Source organism: Lepisma saccharinum, unplaced genomic scaffold, assembly GCF_977018435.1.
Source record: "Lepisma saccharinum unplaced genomic scaffold, izLepSacc3.1 HAP1_SCAFFOLD_182, whole genome shotgun sequence".
NCBI classification, from domain to species: Eukaryota; Metazoa; Arthropoda; class Insecta; order Zygentoma; family Lepismatidae; genus Lepisma; species Lepisma saccharinum.
In genome coordinates this window covers 272,972-290,263 of record NW_028142979.1, presented here as the reverse complement: position 1 = coordinate 290,263, position 17,292 = coordinate 272,972, and positions in this window count along the sequence as shown.

Sequence of the window (17,292 nt, the reverse complement as noted above, 5' to 3'; positions counted from 1 at the left end):
TTGGATTCGTCTTAGGGACCCAAAATGCAATTCGTGGCTGGAACGGCAACGGTTGAATGTCGCGAGAAATAAGTCATTTTTGGGGTGGTTATATCTTCGTTACTTTTGCACACTTACCGTTTAATGTTTTTGGTTGTGTTCCTTGATGTTTATTCTTTATTTGTAAAGTCATTAAATGGAATTTGGATTCGTCTTAGGGACGCAAAATGCAATTCGTGGCTGGAACGGTAACGGTTGCATATCGCGAGAAATAAATCATTTTTAAGGTTGTTATATCTTCGTTATTTGTGGACACTTACCGTATAAACTTTTTTGTTTGTGTTCCTTGATGTTTATTCTTTATTTGTAAAGTCATTAAATGGAATTTGGATTCGTCTTAGGGACCCAAAATGCAATTCGTGGCTGGAACGGCAACGGTTGAATGTCGCGAGAAATAAGTCATTTTTGGGATGGTTATATCTTCGTTATTTGTGGACACTTACCGTAGAAACTTTTTTTGGTTGTGTTCCTTGATGTTTATTCTTTGTATTAAAATCATTAAATGGAACTTTGATTCGTCTTAGGGGCCCAAAATGCAATTCGTGGCTGGAACGGCAACGGTTGAATGTCGCGAGAAATAAGTCATTTTTGGGGTGGTTATATCTTCGTTACTTTTGGACACTTACCGTATAAACTTTTTTGTTTGTGTTCCTTGATGTTTATTCTTTTTTGTAAAGTCATCAAATGGACTTTGGATTCGTCTTAGGGGCCCAAAATGCAATTTGTGGCTGGAACGGTAACAGTTGCATATCGCGAGAAATAAATCATTTTTAAGGTTGTTATATCTTCGTTATTTGTGGACACTTATCGTATAAACTTTTTTGGTTGTGTTCCATGATGTTTATTCTTTATTTGTAAAGTCATTAAATGGAATTTCGATTCGTCTTAGGGACCCAAAATGCAATTCGTGGCTGGAACGGCAAAGGTTGAATGTCGCGAGAAATAAGTCATTTTTGGGGTGGTTATATCTTCGTTATTTGTGGACACTTACCGTATAAACTTTTTGGTTGTGTTCCTTGATGTTTATTCTTTATTTGTAAAGTCATTAAATGGAATTTGGATACGTCTTAGGGACCCAAAATGCAATTCGTGGCTGGAACGGCAACGGTTGAATGTCGCGAGAAATAAGTCATTTTTGGGATGGTTATATCTTCGTTATTTGTGGACACTTACCGTATAAACTTTTTTGGTTGTGTTCCTTGATGTTTGTTCTTTGTTTGTAAAGTCATTAAATGGAATTTGGATTCGTCTTAGGGGCCCAAAATGCAATTCGTGGCTGGCCCGGTAACGGTTGCATATGGCGAGAAATAAGTTATTTTTGGGGTGGTTATATCTTCGTTATTTGTGGACACTTACCGTATAAACTTTTTTGGTTGTGTTCCTTGATGTTTATTCTTTGTATTAAAATCATTAAATGGAACTTTGATTCGTCTTAGGGGCCCAAAATGCAATTCGTGGCTGGAACGACAACGGTTGAATGTCGCGAGAAATAAGTCATTTTTGGGATGGTTATATCTTCGTTATTTGTGGACACTTACCGTATAAACTTTTTTGGTTGTGTTCCTTGATGTTTATTCTTTGTTTGTAAAGTCATTAAATGGAATTTGGATTCGTCTTAGGGGCCCAAAATGCAATTCGTGGCTGGAACGGTAACGGTTGCATATGGCGAGAAATAAGTCATTTTTAAGGTTGTTATATCTTCCTTATTTGTGGACACTTACCGTAGAAACTTTTTTTGGTTGTGTTCCTTGATGTTTATCCTTTGTATTAAAATCATTAAATGGAACTTTGATTCGTCTTAGGGGCCCAAAATGCAATTCGTGGCTGGAACGACAACGGTTGAATGTCGCGAGAAATAAGTCATTTTTAAGGTTGTTATATCTTCGTTATTTGTGGACACTTATCGTATAAACTTTTTTTGGTTGTGTTCCTTGATGTTTATCCTTTGTATTAAAATCATTAAATGGAACTTTGATTCGTCTTAGGGGCCCAAAATGCAATTCGTGGCTGTCCCGGTAACGGTTGCATATGGCGAGAAATAAGTCATTTTTAAGGTTGTTATATCTTCGTTATTTGTGGACACTTACCGTAGAAACTTTTTTTGGTTGTGTTCCTTGATGTTTATCCTTTGTATTAAAATCATTAAATGGAACTTTGATTCGTCTTAGTGGCCCAAAATGCAATTCGTGGCTGGCCCGGTAACGGTTGCATATGGCGAGAAATAAGTTATTTTTGGGGTGGTTATATCTTCGTTACTTGTGGACACTTACCGTATAAACTTTTTTGGTTGTGTTCCTTGATGTTTATTCTTTATTTGTAAAGTCATTAAATGGAACTTTGATTCGTCTTAGGGGCTCAAAATGCAATTTGTGGCTGGAACGGCAACGGTTGAATGTCGCGAGAAATATGTCATTTTTGGGATGGTTATATCTTCGTTATTTGTGGACACTTACCGTATAAACTTTTTTTGGTTGTGTTCCTTGATGTTTATTCTTTGTATTAAAATCATTAAATGGAACTTTGATTCGTCTTAGGGGCCCAAAATGCAATTCGTGGCTGGCCCGGTAACGGTTGCATATGGCGAGAAATAAGTCATTTTTAAGGTTGTTATATCTTCGTTATTTGTGGACACTTACCGCAGAAACTTTTTTTGGTTGTGTTCCTTGATATTTATCCTTTGTATTAAAATCATTAAATGGAACTTTGATTCGTCTTAGGGGCCCAAAATGCAATTCGTGGCTGGAACGACAACGGTTGAATGTCGCGAGAAATAAGTCATTTTTGGGATGGTTATATCTTCGTTATTTGTGGACACTTACCGTATAAACTTTTTTGGTTGTGTTCCTTGATGTTTATTCTTTGTTTGTAAAGTCATTAAATGGAATTTGGATTCGTCTTAGGGACCCAAAATGCAATTCGTGGCTGGAACGGTAACGGTTGCATATCGCGAGAAATAAGTCATTTTTAAGGTTGTTATATCTTCGTTATTTGTGGACACTTACCGTATAAACTTTTTTTGGTTGTGTTCCTTGATGTTCATTCTTTATTTGTAAAGTCATTAAATGGAATCTGGATTCGTCTTAGGGATCCAAAATGCAATTCGTGGCTGGAACGGCAACGGTTGAATTTTAAGAGAAGTAAGTCATTTTTGGGGTGGTTATATCTTCGTTACTTTTGGACACTTACCGTATAAACTTTTTTGGTTGTGTTCCTTGATGTTTATTCTTTATTTGTAAAGTCATTAAATGGAATTTGGATTCGTCTTAGCGGCCCAAAATGCAATTCGTGGCTGGAACGGCAACGGTTGAATGTCGCGAGAAATAAGTCATTTTTGGGGTGGTTATATCTTCGTTACTTTTGGACACTTACCATATAAACTTTTTTGTTTGTGTTCCTTGATGTTTATTCTTTTTTGTAAAGTCATCAAATGGACTTTGGATTCGTCTTAGGGGCCCAAAATGCAATTCGTGGCTGGAACGACAACGGTTGAATGTCGCGAGAAATAAGTCATTTTTGGGATGGTTATATCTTCGTTATTTGTGGACACTTACCGTATAAACTTTTTTGGTTGTGTTCCTTGATGTTTATTCTTTGTTTGTAAAGTCATTAAATGGAATTTGGATTCGTCTTAGGGACCCAAAATGCAATTCGTGTCTGGAACGGTAACGGTTGCATATCGCGAGAAATAAGTCATTTTTAAGGTTGTTATATCTTCGTTATTTGTGGACACTTACCGTATAAACTTTTTTTGGTTGTGTTCCTTGATGTTTATTCTTTATTTGTAAAGTCATTAAATGGAATTTGGATTCGTCTTAGGGATCCAAAATGCAATTCGTGGCTGGAACGGCAACGGTTGAATGTCGCGAGAAATAAGTCATTTTTGGGGTGGTTATATCTTCGTTACTTTTGGACACTTACCGTATAAACTTTTTTGGTTGTGTTCCTTGATGTTAATTCTTTATTTGTAAAGTCATTAAATGGAATTTGGATTCGTCTTAGCGGCCCAAAATGCAATTCGTGGCTGGAACGGCAACGGTTGAATGTCGCGAGAAATAAGTCATTTTTAAGGTTGTTATATCTTCGTTATTTGTGGACACTTACCGTAGAAACTTTTTTTGGTTGTCTTCCTTGATGTTTATCCTTTGTATTAAAATCATTAAATGGAACTTTGATTCGTCTTAGGGGCCCAAAATGCAATTCGTGGCTGGAACGGCAACGGTTGAATGTCGCGAGAAATAAGTCATTCTTGGGATGGTTATATCTTCGTTATTTGTGGACACTTACCGTATAAACTTTTTTGGTTGTGTTCCTTGATGTTTATTCTTTATTTGTGTAGTCATTAAATGGAATTTGGATTCGTCTTAGGGACCCAAAATGCAATTCGTGGCTGGAACGGCAACGGTTGAATGTCGCGAGAAATAAGTCATTTTTGGGGTGGTTATATCTTCGTTACTTTTGCACACTTACCGTTTAATGTTTTTGGTTGTGTTCCTTGATGTTTATTCTTTATTTGTAAAGTCATTAAATGGAATTTGGATTCGTCTTAGGGACGCAAAATGCAATTCGTGGCTGGAACGGTAACGGTTGCATATCGCGAGAAATAAATCATTTTTAAGGTTGTTATATCTTCGTTATTTGTGGACACTTACCGTATAAACTTTTTTGTTTGTGTTCCTTGATGTTTATTCTTTATTTGTAAAGTCATTAAATGGAATTTGGATTCGTCTTAGGGACCCAAAATGCAATTCGTGGCTGGAACGGCAACGGTTGAATGTCGCGAGAAATAAGTCATTTTTGGGATGGTTATATCTTCGTTATTTGTGGACACTTACCGTAGAAACTTTTTTTGGTTGTGTTCCTTGATGTTTATTCTTTGTATTAAAATCATTAAATGGAACTTTGATTCGTCTTAGGGGCCCAAAATGCAATTCGTGGCTGGAACGGCAACGGTTGAATGTCGCGAGAAATAAGTCATTTTTGGGGTGGTTATATCTTCGTTACTTTTGGACACTTACCGTATAAACTTTTTTGTTTGTGTTCCTTGATGTTTATTCTTTTTTGTAAAGTCATCAAATGGACTTTGGATTCGTCTTAGGGGCCCAAAATGCAATTTGTGGCTGGAACGGTAACAGTTGCATATCGCGAGAAATAAATCATTTTTAAGGTTGTTATATCTTCGTTATTTGTGGACACTTATCGTATAAACTTTTTTGGTTGTGTTCCATGATGTTTATTCTTTATTTGTAAAGTCATTAAATGGAATTTCGATTCGTCTTAGGGACCCAAAATGCAATTCGTGGCTGGAACGGCAAAGGTTGAATGTCGCGAGAAATAAGTCATTTTTGGGGTGGTTATATCTTCGTTATTTGTGGACACTTACCGTATAAACTTTTTGGTTGTGTTCCTTGATGTTTATTCTTTATTTGTAAAGTCATTAAATGGAATTTGGATACGTCTTAGGGACCCAAAATGCAATTCGTGGCTGGAACGGCAACGGTTGAATGTCGCGAGAAATAAGTCATTTTTGGGATGGTTATATCTTCGTTATTTGTGGACACTTACCGTATAAACTTTTTTGGTTGTGTTCCTTGATGTTTGTTCTTTGTTTGTAAAGTCATTAAATGGAATTTGGATTCGTCTTAGGGGCCCAAAATGCAATTCGTGGCTGGCCCGGTAACGGTTGCATATGGCGAGAAATAAGTTATTTTTGGGGTGGTTATATCTTCGTTATTTGTGGACACTTACCGTATAAACTTTTTTGGTTGTGTTCCTTGATGTTTATTCTTTGTATTAAAATCATTAAATGGAACTTTGATTCGTCTTAGGGGCCCAAAATGCAATTCGTGGCTGGAACGACAACGGTTGAATGTCGCGAGAAATAAGTCATTTTTGGGATGGTTATATCTTCGTTATTTGTGGACACTTACCGTATAAACTTTTTTGGTTGTGTTCCTTGATGTTTATTCTTTGTTTGTAAAGTCATTAAATGGAATTTGGATTCGTCTTAGGGGCCCAAAATGCAATTCGTGGCTGGAACGGTAACGGTTGCATATGGCGAGAAATAAGTCATTTTTAAGGTTGTTATATCTTCCTTATTTGTGGACACTTACCGTAGAAACTTTTTTTGGTTGTGTTCCTTGATGTTTATCCTTTGTATTAAAATCATTAAATGGAACTTTGATTCGTCTTAGGGGCCCAAAATGCAATTCGTGGCTGGAACGACAACGGTTGAATGTCGCGAGAAATAAGTCATTTTTGGGAAGGTTATATCTTCGTTATTTGTGGACACTTACCGTATAAACTTTTTTGGTTGTGTTCCTTGATGTTTATTCTTTGTTCGTAAAGTCATTAAATGGAATTTGGATTCGTCTTAGGGGCCCAAAATGCAATTCGTGGCTGGCCCGGTAACGGTTGCATATGGCGAGAAATAAGTTATTTTTGGAGTGGTTATATCTTCGTTATTTGTGGACACTTACCGTATAAACGTTTCTTGGTTGTGTTCCTTGATGTTTATTCTTTATTCGTAAAGTCATTAAATGGAATTTGGATTCGTCTTAGGGACCCAAAATGCAATTCGTGGCTGGAACGGTAACGGTTGCATATGGCGAGAAATAAGTCATTTTTAAGGTTGTTATATCTTCGTTATTTGTGGACACTTACCGTAGAAACTTTTTTTGGTTGTGTTCCTTGATGTTTATTATTTGTATTAAAATCATTAAATGGAACTTTGATTCGTCTTAGGGGCCCAAAATGCAATTCGTGGCTGGAACGGCAACGGTTGAATGTCGCGAGAAATAAGTCATTTTTGGGATGGTTATATCTTCGTTATTTGTGGACACTTACCGTATAAACTTTTTTTTGGTTGTGTTCCTTGATGTTTATTCTTTGTATTAAAATCATTAAATGGAACTTTGATTCGTCTTAGGGGCCCAAAATGCAATTCGTGGCTGGCCCGGTAACGGTTGCATATGGCGAGAAATAAGTCATTTTTAAGGTTGTTATATCTTCGTTATTTGTGGACACTTACCGTAGAAACTTTTTTTGGTTGTGTTCCTTGATGTTTATCCTTTGTATTAAAATCATTAAATGGAACTTTGATTCGTCTTAGGGGCCCAAAATGCAATTCGTGGCTGGCCCGGTAACGGTTGCATATGGCGAGAAATAAGTTATTTTTGGGGTGGTTATATCTTCGTTATTTGTGGACACTTACCGTATAAACTTTTTTGGTTGTGTTCCTTGATGTTTATTCTTTATTTGTAAAGTCATTAAATGGAACTTTGATTCGTCTTAGGGGCCCAAAATGCAATTCGTGGCTGGAACGGCAACGGTTGAATGTCGCGAGAAATATGTCATTTTTGGGATGGTTATATCTTCGTTATTTGTGGACACTTACCGTATAAACTTTTTTTGGTTGTGTTCCTTGATGATTATTCTTTGTATTAAAATCATTAAATGGAACTTTGATTCGTCTTAGGGGCCCAAAATGCAATTCGTGGCTGGCCCGGTAACGGTTGCATATGGCGAGAAATAAGTTATTTTTGGGGTGGTTATATCTTCGTTATTTGTGGACACTTACCGTATAAACTTTTTTGGTTGTGTTCCTTGATGTTTATTCTTTATTTGTAAAGTCATTAAATGGAACTTTGATTCGTCTTAGGGACCCAAAATGCAATTCGTGGCTGGAACGGTAACGGTTGCATATCGCGAGAAATAAGTCATTTTTAAGGTTGTTATATCTTCGTTATTTGTGGACACTTACCGTATAAACTTTTTTTGGTTGTGTTCCTTGATGTTTATTCTTTATTTGTAAAGTCATTAAATGGAATTTGGATTCGTCTTAGGGATCCAAAATGCAATTCGTGGCTGGAACGGCAACGGTGGAATGTCGCGAGAAATAAGTCATTTTTGGGGTGGTTATATCTTCGTTACTTTTGGACACTTACCGTATAAACTTTTTTGGTTGTGTTCCTTGATGTTTGTTCTTTATTTGTAAAGTCATTAAATGGAATTTGGATTCGTCTTAGGGACCCAAAATGCAATTCGTGGCTGGAACGGTAACGGTTGCATATCGCGAGAAATAAATCATTTTTAAGGTTGTTATATCTTCGTTATTTGTGGACACTTACCGTATAAACTTTTTTGGTTGTGTTCCTTGATGTTTATTCTTTATTTGTAAAGTCATTAAATGGAATTTGGATTCGTCTTAGGGACCCAAAATGCAATTTGTGGCTGGAACGGCAACGGTTGAATGTCGCGAGAACTAAGTGATTTTTGGGGTGGTTATATCTTCGTAACTTTTGGACACTTACCGTATAAACTTTTTTGGTTGTGTTCCTTGATGTTTATTCTTTATTTGTAAAGTCATTAAATGAATTTGGATTCTTCTTAGGGACCCAAAATGCAATTCGTGGCTGGAACGGTAACGGTTGCATATCGCGAGAAATAAATCATTTTTAAGGTTGTTATATCTTCGTTATTTGTGGACACTTACCGTAGAAACTTTTTTGGTTGTGTTCCTTGATGCTTATTCTTTGTATTAAAATCATTAAATGGAACTTTGATTCGTCTTAGGGGCCCAAAATTCAATTCGTGGCTGGCCCTGTAACGGTTGAATGTCGCGAGAAATAAGTCATTTTTGGGGTGGTTATATCTTCGTTACTTTTGGACACTTACCGTATAAACTTTTTTGGTTGTGTTCCTTGATGTTCATTCTTTATTTGTAAAGTCATTAAATGGAATTTGGATTCGTCTTAGGGACCCAAAATGCAATTCGTGGCTGGAACGGTAACGGTTGCATATCGCGAGAAATAAATCATTTTTAAGGTTGTTATATCTTCGTTATTTGTTGACACTTACCGTATAAACTTTTTTGGTTGTGTTCCTTGATGTTTATTCTTTATTTGTAAAGTCATTAAATGGAATTTGGATTCGTCTTAGGGACCCAAAATGCAATTCGTGGCTGGAACGGCAACGGTTGAATGTCGCGAGAAATAAGTTATTTTTCGGGTGGTTTTATCTTCGTTACTTTTGGACACTTACCGTATAAACTTTTTTGGTTGTGTTCCTTGATGTTTATTCTTTATTTGTAAAGTCATTAAATGGAATTTGGATACGTCTTAGGGACCCAAAATGCAATTCGTGGCTGGAACGGCAACGGTTGAATGTCGCGAGAAATAAGTCATTTTTGGGATGGTTATATATTCGGTAATTGTGGACACTTACCGTATAAACTTTTTTTGGTTGTGTTCCTTGATGCTTATTCCTTGTTTGTAAAGTCATTAAATGGAATTTGGATTCGTCTTAGGGGCCCAAAATGCAATTCGTGGCTGGCCCGGTAACGGTTGCATATGGCGAGAAATAAGTTATTTTTGGGGTGGTTATATCTTCGTTATTTGTGTACACTTACCGTATAAACTTTTTTGGTTGTGTTCCTTGATGTTTATTCTTTATTTGTAAAGTCATTAAATGGAATTTGGATACGTCTTAGGGGCCCAAAATGCAATTCGTGGCTGGAACGGCAACGGTTGAATGTCGCGAGAAATATGTCATTTTTGGGATGGTTATATCTTCGTTATTTGTGGACACTTACCGTATAAACTTTTTTTGGTTGTGTTCCTTGATGTTTATTCTTTGTATTAAAATCATTAAATGGAACTTTGATTCGTCTTAGGGGCCCAAAATGCAATTCGTGGCTGGCCCGGTAACGGTTGCATATGGCGAGAAATAAGTCATTTTTAAGGTTGTTATATCTTCGTTATTTGTGGACACTTACCGTAGAAACTTTTTTTGGTTGTGTTCCTTGATGTTTATCCTTTGTATTAAAATCATAAAATGGAACTTTGATTCGTCTTAGGGGCCCAAAATGCAATTCGTGGCTGGAACGACAACGGTTGAATGTCGCGAGAAATAAGTCATTTTTGGGATGGTTATATCTTCGTTATTTGTGGACACTTACCGAATAAACTTTTTTGGTTGTGTTCCTTGATGTTTATTCTTTGTTTGTAAAGTCATTAAATGGAATTTGGATTCGTCTTAGGGACCCAAAATGCAATTCGTGGCTGGAACGGTAACGGTTGCATATCGCGAGAAATAAGTCATTTTTAAGGTTGTTATATCTTCGTTATTTGTGGACACTTACCGTATAAACTTTTTTGGTTGTGTTCCTTGATGTTTATTCTTTATTTGTAAAGTCATTAAATGGAATTTGGATTCGTCTTAGGGACCCAAAATGCAATTCGTGGCTGGAACGGCAACGGTTGAATGTCGCGAGAAATAAGTAATTTTTGGGGTGGTTATATCTTCGTTATTTGTGGACACTTACCGTATAAACTTTTTTGGTTGTGTTCCTTGATGTTTATTCTTTATTTGTAAAGTCATTAAATGGAATTTGGATACGTCTTAGGGACCCAAAATGCAATTCGTGGCTGGAACGGCAACGGTTGAATGTCGCGAGAAATAAGTCATTTTTGGGATGGTTATATCTTCGTTATTTGTGGACACTTACCGTATAAACTTTTTTGGTTGTGTTCCTTGATGTTTATTCTTTGTTTGTAAAGTCATTAAATGGAATTTGGATTCGTCTTAAGGGCCCAAAATGCAATTCGTGGCTGGCCCGGTAACGGTTGCATATGGCGAGAAATAAGTTATTTTTGGGGTGGTTATATCTTCGTTATTTGTGGACACTTACCGTATAAACTTTTTTGGTTGTGTTCCTTGATGTTTATTCTTTGTATTAAAATCATTAAATGGAACTTTGATTCGTCTTAGGCTCCCAAAATGCAATTCGTGGCTGGAACGACAACGGTTGAATGCCGCGAGAAATAAGTCATTTTTGGGATGGTTATATCTTCGTTATTTGTGGACACTTACCGTATAAACTTTTTTGGTTGTGTTCCTTGATGTTTATTCTTTGTTTGTAAAGTCATTAAATGGAATTTGGATTCGTCTTAGGGGCCCAAAATGCAATTCGTGGCTAGAACGGCAACGGTTTCATATGGCGAGAAATAAGTCATTTTTAAGGTTGTTATATCTTCGTTATTTGTGAACACTTACCGTAGAAACTTTTTTTGGTTGTGTTCCTTGATGTTTTTTCTTTGTATTAAAATCATTAAATGGAACTTTGATTCGTCTTAGGGGCCCAAAATGCAATTCGTGGCTGGAACGGCAACGGTTGAGTGTCCCGAGAAATAAGTCATTTTTAAGGTTGTTATATCTTCGTTATTTGTGGACACTTACCGTAGAAACTTTTTTTGGTTGTGTTCCTTGATGTTTATCCTTTGTATTAAAATCATTAAATGGAACTTTGATTCGTCTTAGGGGCCCAAAATGCAATTCGTGGCTGGGCCGGTAACGGTTGAATATGGCGAGAAATAAGTCATTTTTAAGGTTGTTATATCTTCGTTATTTGTGGACACTTACCGTAGAAACTTTTTTGGTTGTGTTCCTTGATGTTTATTCTTTGTTTGTAAAGTCATTAAATGGAATTTGGATTCGTCTTAGGGGCCCAAAATGCAATTCGTGGCTGGAACGGCAACGGTTGCATATGGCGAGAAATAAGTCATTTTTAAGGTTGTTATATCTTCGTTATTTGTGGACACTTACCGTAGAAACTTTTTTTGGTTGTGTTCCTTGATGTTTATTCTTTGTATTAAAATCATTAAATGGAACTTTGATTCGTCTTAGGGGCCCAAAATGCAATTCGTGGCTGGAACGGCAACGGTTGAATGTCGCGAGAAATAAGTCATTTTTAAGGTTGTTATATCTTCGTTATTTGTGGACACTTACCGTAGAAACTTTTTTTGGTTTTGTTCCTTGATGCTTATCCTTTGTATTAAAATCACTAAATGGAACTTTGATTCGTCTTAGGGGCCCAAAATGCAATTCGTGGCTGGAACGGCAACGGTTGAATGTCGCGAGAAATAAGTCATTTTTGGGATGGTTATATCTTCGTTATTTTTGGACACTTACCGTATAAACTTTTTTGGTTGTGTTCCTTGATGTTTATTCTTTATTTGTAAAATCATTAAATGGAATTTGGATTCGTCTTAGGGGCCCAAAATGCAATTCGTGGCTGGCCCGGTAACGGTTGCATATGGCGAGAAATAAGTTATTTTTAAGGTTGTTATATCTTCGTTATTTGTAGACACTTACCGTAGAAACTTTTTTTGGCTGTGTTCCTTGATGTTTATTCTTTGTATTAAAATCATTAAATGGAACTTTGATTCGTCTTAGGGGCCGAAAATGCAATTCGTGGCTGGAACGGCAACGGTTGAATGTCGCGAGAAATAAGTCATTTTTAAGGTTGTTATATCTTCGTTATTTGTGGACACTTACCGTAGAAACTTTTTTTGGTTTTGTTCCTTGATGCTTATCCTTTGTATTAAAATCATTAAATGGAACTTTGATTCGTCTTAGGGGCCCAAAATGCAATTCGTGGCTGGAACGACAACGGTTGAATGTCGCGAGAAATAAGTCATTTTTGGGAAGGTTATATCTTCGTTATTTGTGGACACTTACCGTATAAACTTTTTTGGTTGTGTTCCTTGATGTTTATTCTTTGTTCGTAAAGTCATTAAATGGAATTTGGATTCGTCTTAGGGGCCCAAAATGCAATTCGTGGCTGGCCCGGTAACGGTTGCATATGGCGAGAAATAAGTTATTTTTGGAGTGGTTATATCTTCGTTATTTGTGGACACTTACCGTATAAACGTTTCTTGGTTGTGTTCCTTGATGTTTATTCTTTATTCGTAAAGTCATTAAATGGAATTTGGATTCGTCTTAGGGACCCAAAATGCAATTCGTGGCTGGAACGGTAACGGTTGCATATGGCGAGAAATAAGTCATTTTTAAGGTTGTTATATCTTCGTTATTTGTGGACACTTACCGTAGAAACTTTTTTTGGTTGTGTTCCTTGATGTTTATTATTTGTATTAAAATCATTAAATGGAACTTTGATTCGTCTTAGGGGCCCAAAATGCAATTCGTGGCTGGAACGGCAACGGTTGAATGTCGCGAGAAATAAGTCATTTTTGGGATGGTTATATCTTCGTTATTTGTGGACACTTACCGTATAAACTTTTTTTTGGTTGTGTTCCTTGATGTTTATTCTTTGTATTAAAATCATTAAATGGAACTTTGATTCGTCTTAGGGGCCCAAAATGCAATTCGTGGCTGGAACGACAACGGTTGAATGTCGCGAGAAATAAGTCATTTTTGGGATGGTTATATCTTCGTTATTTGTGGACACTTACCGTATAAACTTTTTTGGTTGTGTTCCTTGATGTTTATTCTTTATTTGTAAAGTCATTAAATGGAATTTGGATTCGTCTTAGGGATCCAAAATGCAATTCGTGGCTGGAACGGCAACGGTTGAATGTCGCGAGAAATAAGTCATTTTTGGGGTGGTTATATCTTCGTTATTTGTGGACACTTACCGTATAAACTTTTTTGGTTGTGTTCCTTGATGTTTATTCTTTATTTGTAAAGTCATTAAATGGAACTTTGATTCGTCTTAGGGGCCCAAAATGCAATTCGTGGCTGGAACGGCAACGGTTGAATGTCGCGAGAAATATGTCATTTTTGGGATGGTTATATCTTCGTTATTTGTGGACACTTACCGTATAAACTTTTTTTGGTTGTGTTCCTTGATGTTTATTCTTTGTATTAAAATCATTAAATGGAACTTTGATTCGTCTTAGGGGCCCAAAATGCAATTCGTGGCTGGCCCGGTAACGGTTGCATATGGCGAGAAATAAGTTATTTTTGGGGTGGTTATATCTTCGTTATTTGTGGACACTTACCGTATAAACTTTTTTGGTTGTGTTCCTTGATGTTTATTCTTTATTTGTAAAGTCATTAAATGGAACTTTGATTCGTCTTAGGGGCCCAAAATGCAATTCGTGGCTGGAACGGCAACGGTTGAATGTCGCGAGAAATATGTCATTTTTGGGATGGTTATATCTTCGTTATTTGTGGACACTTACCGTATAAACTTTTTTTGGTTGTGTTCCTTGATGTTTATTCTTTGTATTAAAATCATTAAATGGAACTTTGATTCGTCTTAGGGGCCCAAAATGCAATTCGTGGCTGGCCCGGTAACGGTTGCATATGGCGAGAAATAAGTCATTTTTAAGGTTGTTATATCTTCGTTATTTGTGGACACTTACCGTAGAAACTTTTTTTGGTTGTGTTCCTTGATGCTTATCCTTTGTACTAAAATCATTAAATGGAACTCTGATTCGTCTTAGGGGCCCAAAATGCAATTCGTGGCTGGAACGACAACGGTTAAATGTCGCGAGAAATAAGTCATTTTTGGGATGGTTATATCTTCGTTATTTGTGGACACTTACCGTATAAACTTTTTTGGTTGTGTTCCTTGATGTTTATTCTTTGTTTGTAAAGTCATTAAATGGAATTTGGATTCGTCTTAGGGACCCAAAATGCAATTCGTGGCTGGAACGGTAACGGTTGCATATCGCGAGAAATAAGTCATTTTTAAGGTTGTTATATCTTCGTTATTTGTGGACACTTACCGTATAAACTTTTTTGGTTGTATTCCTTGATGTTTATTCTTTATTTGTAAAGTCATTAAATGGAATCTGGATTCGTCTTAGGGATCCAAAATGCAATTCGTGGCTGGAACGGCAACGGTTGAATGTCGCGAGAAATAAGTCATTTTTGGGGTGGTTATATCTTCGTTACTTTTGGACACTTACCGTCTAAACTTTTTTGGTTGTGTTCCTTGATGTTTATTCTTTATTTGTAAAGTCATTAAATGGAATTTGGATTCGTCTTAGCGGCCCAAAATGCAATTCGTGGCTGGAACGGCAACGGTTGAATGTCGCGAGAAATAAGTCATTTTTGGGATGGTTATATCTTCGTTATTTGTGGACACTTACCGTATAAACTTTTTTGGTTGTGTTCCTTGATGTTTATTCTTTGTTTGTAAAGTCATTAAATGGAATTTGGATTCGTCTTAGGGGCCCAAAATGCAATTCGTGGCTGGAACGGTAACGGTTGCATATGGCGAGAAATAAGTCATTTTTAAGGTTGTTATATCTTCCTTATTTGTGGACACTTACCGTAGAAACTTTTTTTGGTTGTGTTCCTTGATGTTTATCCTTTGTATTAAAATCATTAAATGGAACTTTGATTCGTCTTAGGGGCCCAAAATGCAATTCGTGGCTGGAACGACAACGGTTGAATGTCGCGAGAAATAAGTCATTTTTGGGAAGGTTATATCTTCGTTATTTGTGGACACTTACCGTATAAACTTTTTTGGTTGTGTTCCTTGATGTTTATTCTTTGTTCGTAAAGTCATTAAATGGAATTTGGATTCGTCTTAGGGGCCCAAAATGCAATTCGTGGCTGGCCCGGTAACGGTTGCATATGGCGAGAAATAAGTTATTTTTGGAGTGGTTATATCTTCGTTATTTGTGGACACTTACCGTATAAACGTTTCTTGGTTGTGTTCCTTGATGTTTATTCTTTATTCGTAAAGTCATTAAATGGAATTTGGATTCGTCTTAGGGACCCAAAATGCAATTCGTGGCTGGAACGGTAACGGTTGCATATGGCGAGAAATAAGTCATTTTTAAGGTTGTTATATCTTCGTTATTTGTGGACACTTACCGTAGAAACTTTTTTTGGTTGTGTTCCTTGATGTTTATTATTTGTATTAAAATCATTAAATGGAACTTTGATTCGTCTTAGGGGCCCAAAATGCAATTCGTGGCTGGAACGGCAACGGTTGAATGTCGCGAGAAATAAGTCATTTTTGGGATGGTTATATCTTCGTTATTTGTGGACACTTACCGTATAAACTTTTTTTTGGTTGTGTTCCTTGATGTTTATTCTTTGTATTAAAATCATTAAATGGAACTTTGATTCGTCTTAGGGGCCCAAAATGCAATTCGTGGCTGGCCCGGTAACGGTTGCATATGGCGAGAAATAAGTCATTTTTAAGGTTGTTATATCTTCGTTATTTGTGGACACTTACCGTAGAAACTTTTTTTGGTTGTGTTCCTTGATGTTTATCCTTTGTATTAAAATCATTAAATGGAACTTTGATTCGTCTTAGGGGCCCAAAATGCAATTCGTGGCTGGCCCGGTAACGGTTGCATATGGCGAGAAATAAGTTATTTTTGGGGTGGTTATATCTTCGTTATTTGTGGACACTTACCGTATAAACTTTTTTGGTTGTGTTCCTTGATGTTTATTCTTTATTTGTAAAGTCATTAAATGGAACTTTGATTCGTCTTAGGGGCCCAAAATGCAATTCGTGGCTGGAACGGCAACGGTTGAATGTCGCGAGAAATATGTCATTTTTGGGATGGTTATATCTTCGTTATTTGTGGACACTTACCGTATAAACTTTTTTTGGTTGTGTTCCTTGATGATTATTCTTTGTATTAAAATCATTAAATGGAACTTTGATTCGTCTTAGGGGCCCAAAATGCAATTCGTGGCTGGCCCGGTAACGGTTGCATATGGCGAGAAATAAGTTATTTTTGGGGTGGTTATATCTTCGTTATTTGTGGACACTTACCGTATAAACTTTTTTGGTTGTGTTCCTTGATGTTTATTCTTTATTTGTAAAGTCATTAAATGGAACTTTGATTCGTCTTAGGGACCCAAAATGCAATTCGTGGCTGGAACGGTAACGGTTGCATATCGCGAGAAATAAGTCATTTTTAAGGTTGTTATATCTTCGTTATTTGTGGACACTTACCGTATAAACTTTTTTTGGTTGTGTTCCTTGATGTTTATTCTTTATTTGTAAAGTCATTAAATGGAATTTGGATTGGTCTTAGGGATCCAAAATGCAATTCGTGGCTGGAACGGCAACGGTTGAATGTCGCGAGAAATAAGTCATTTTTGGGGTGGTTATATCTTCGTTACTTTTGGACACTTACCGTATAAACTTTTTTGGTTGTGTTCCTTGATGTTTGTTCTTTATTTGTAAAGTCATTAAATGGAATTTGGATTCGTCTTAGGGACCCAAAATGCAATTCGTGGCTGGAACGGTAACGGTTGCATATCGCGAGAAATAAATCATTTTTAAGGTTGTTATATCTTCGTTATTTGTGGACACTTACCGTATAAACTTTTTTGGTTGTGTTCCTTGATGTTTATTCTTTATTTGTAAAGTCATTAAATGGAATTTGGATTCGTCTTAGGGACCCAAAATGCAATTTGTGGCTGGAACGGCAACGGTTGAATGTCGCGAGAACTAAGTGATTTTTGGGGTGGTTA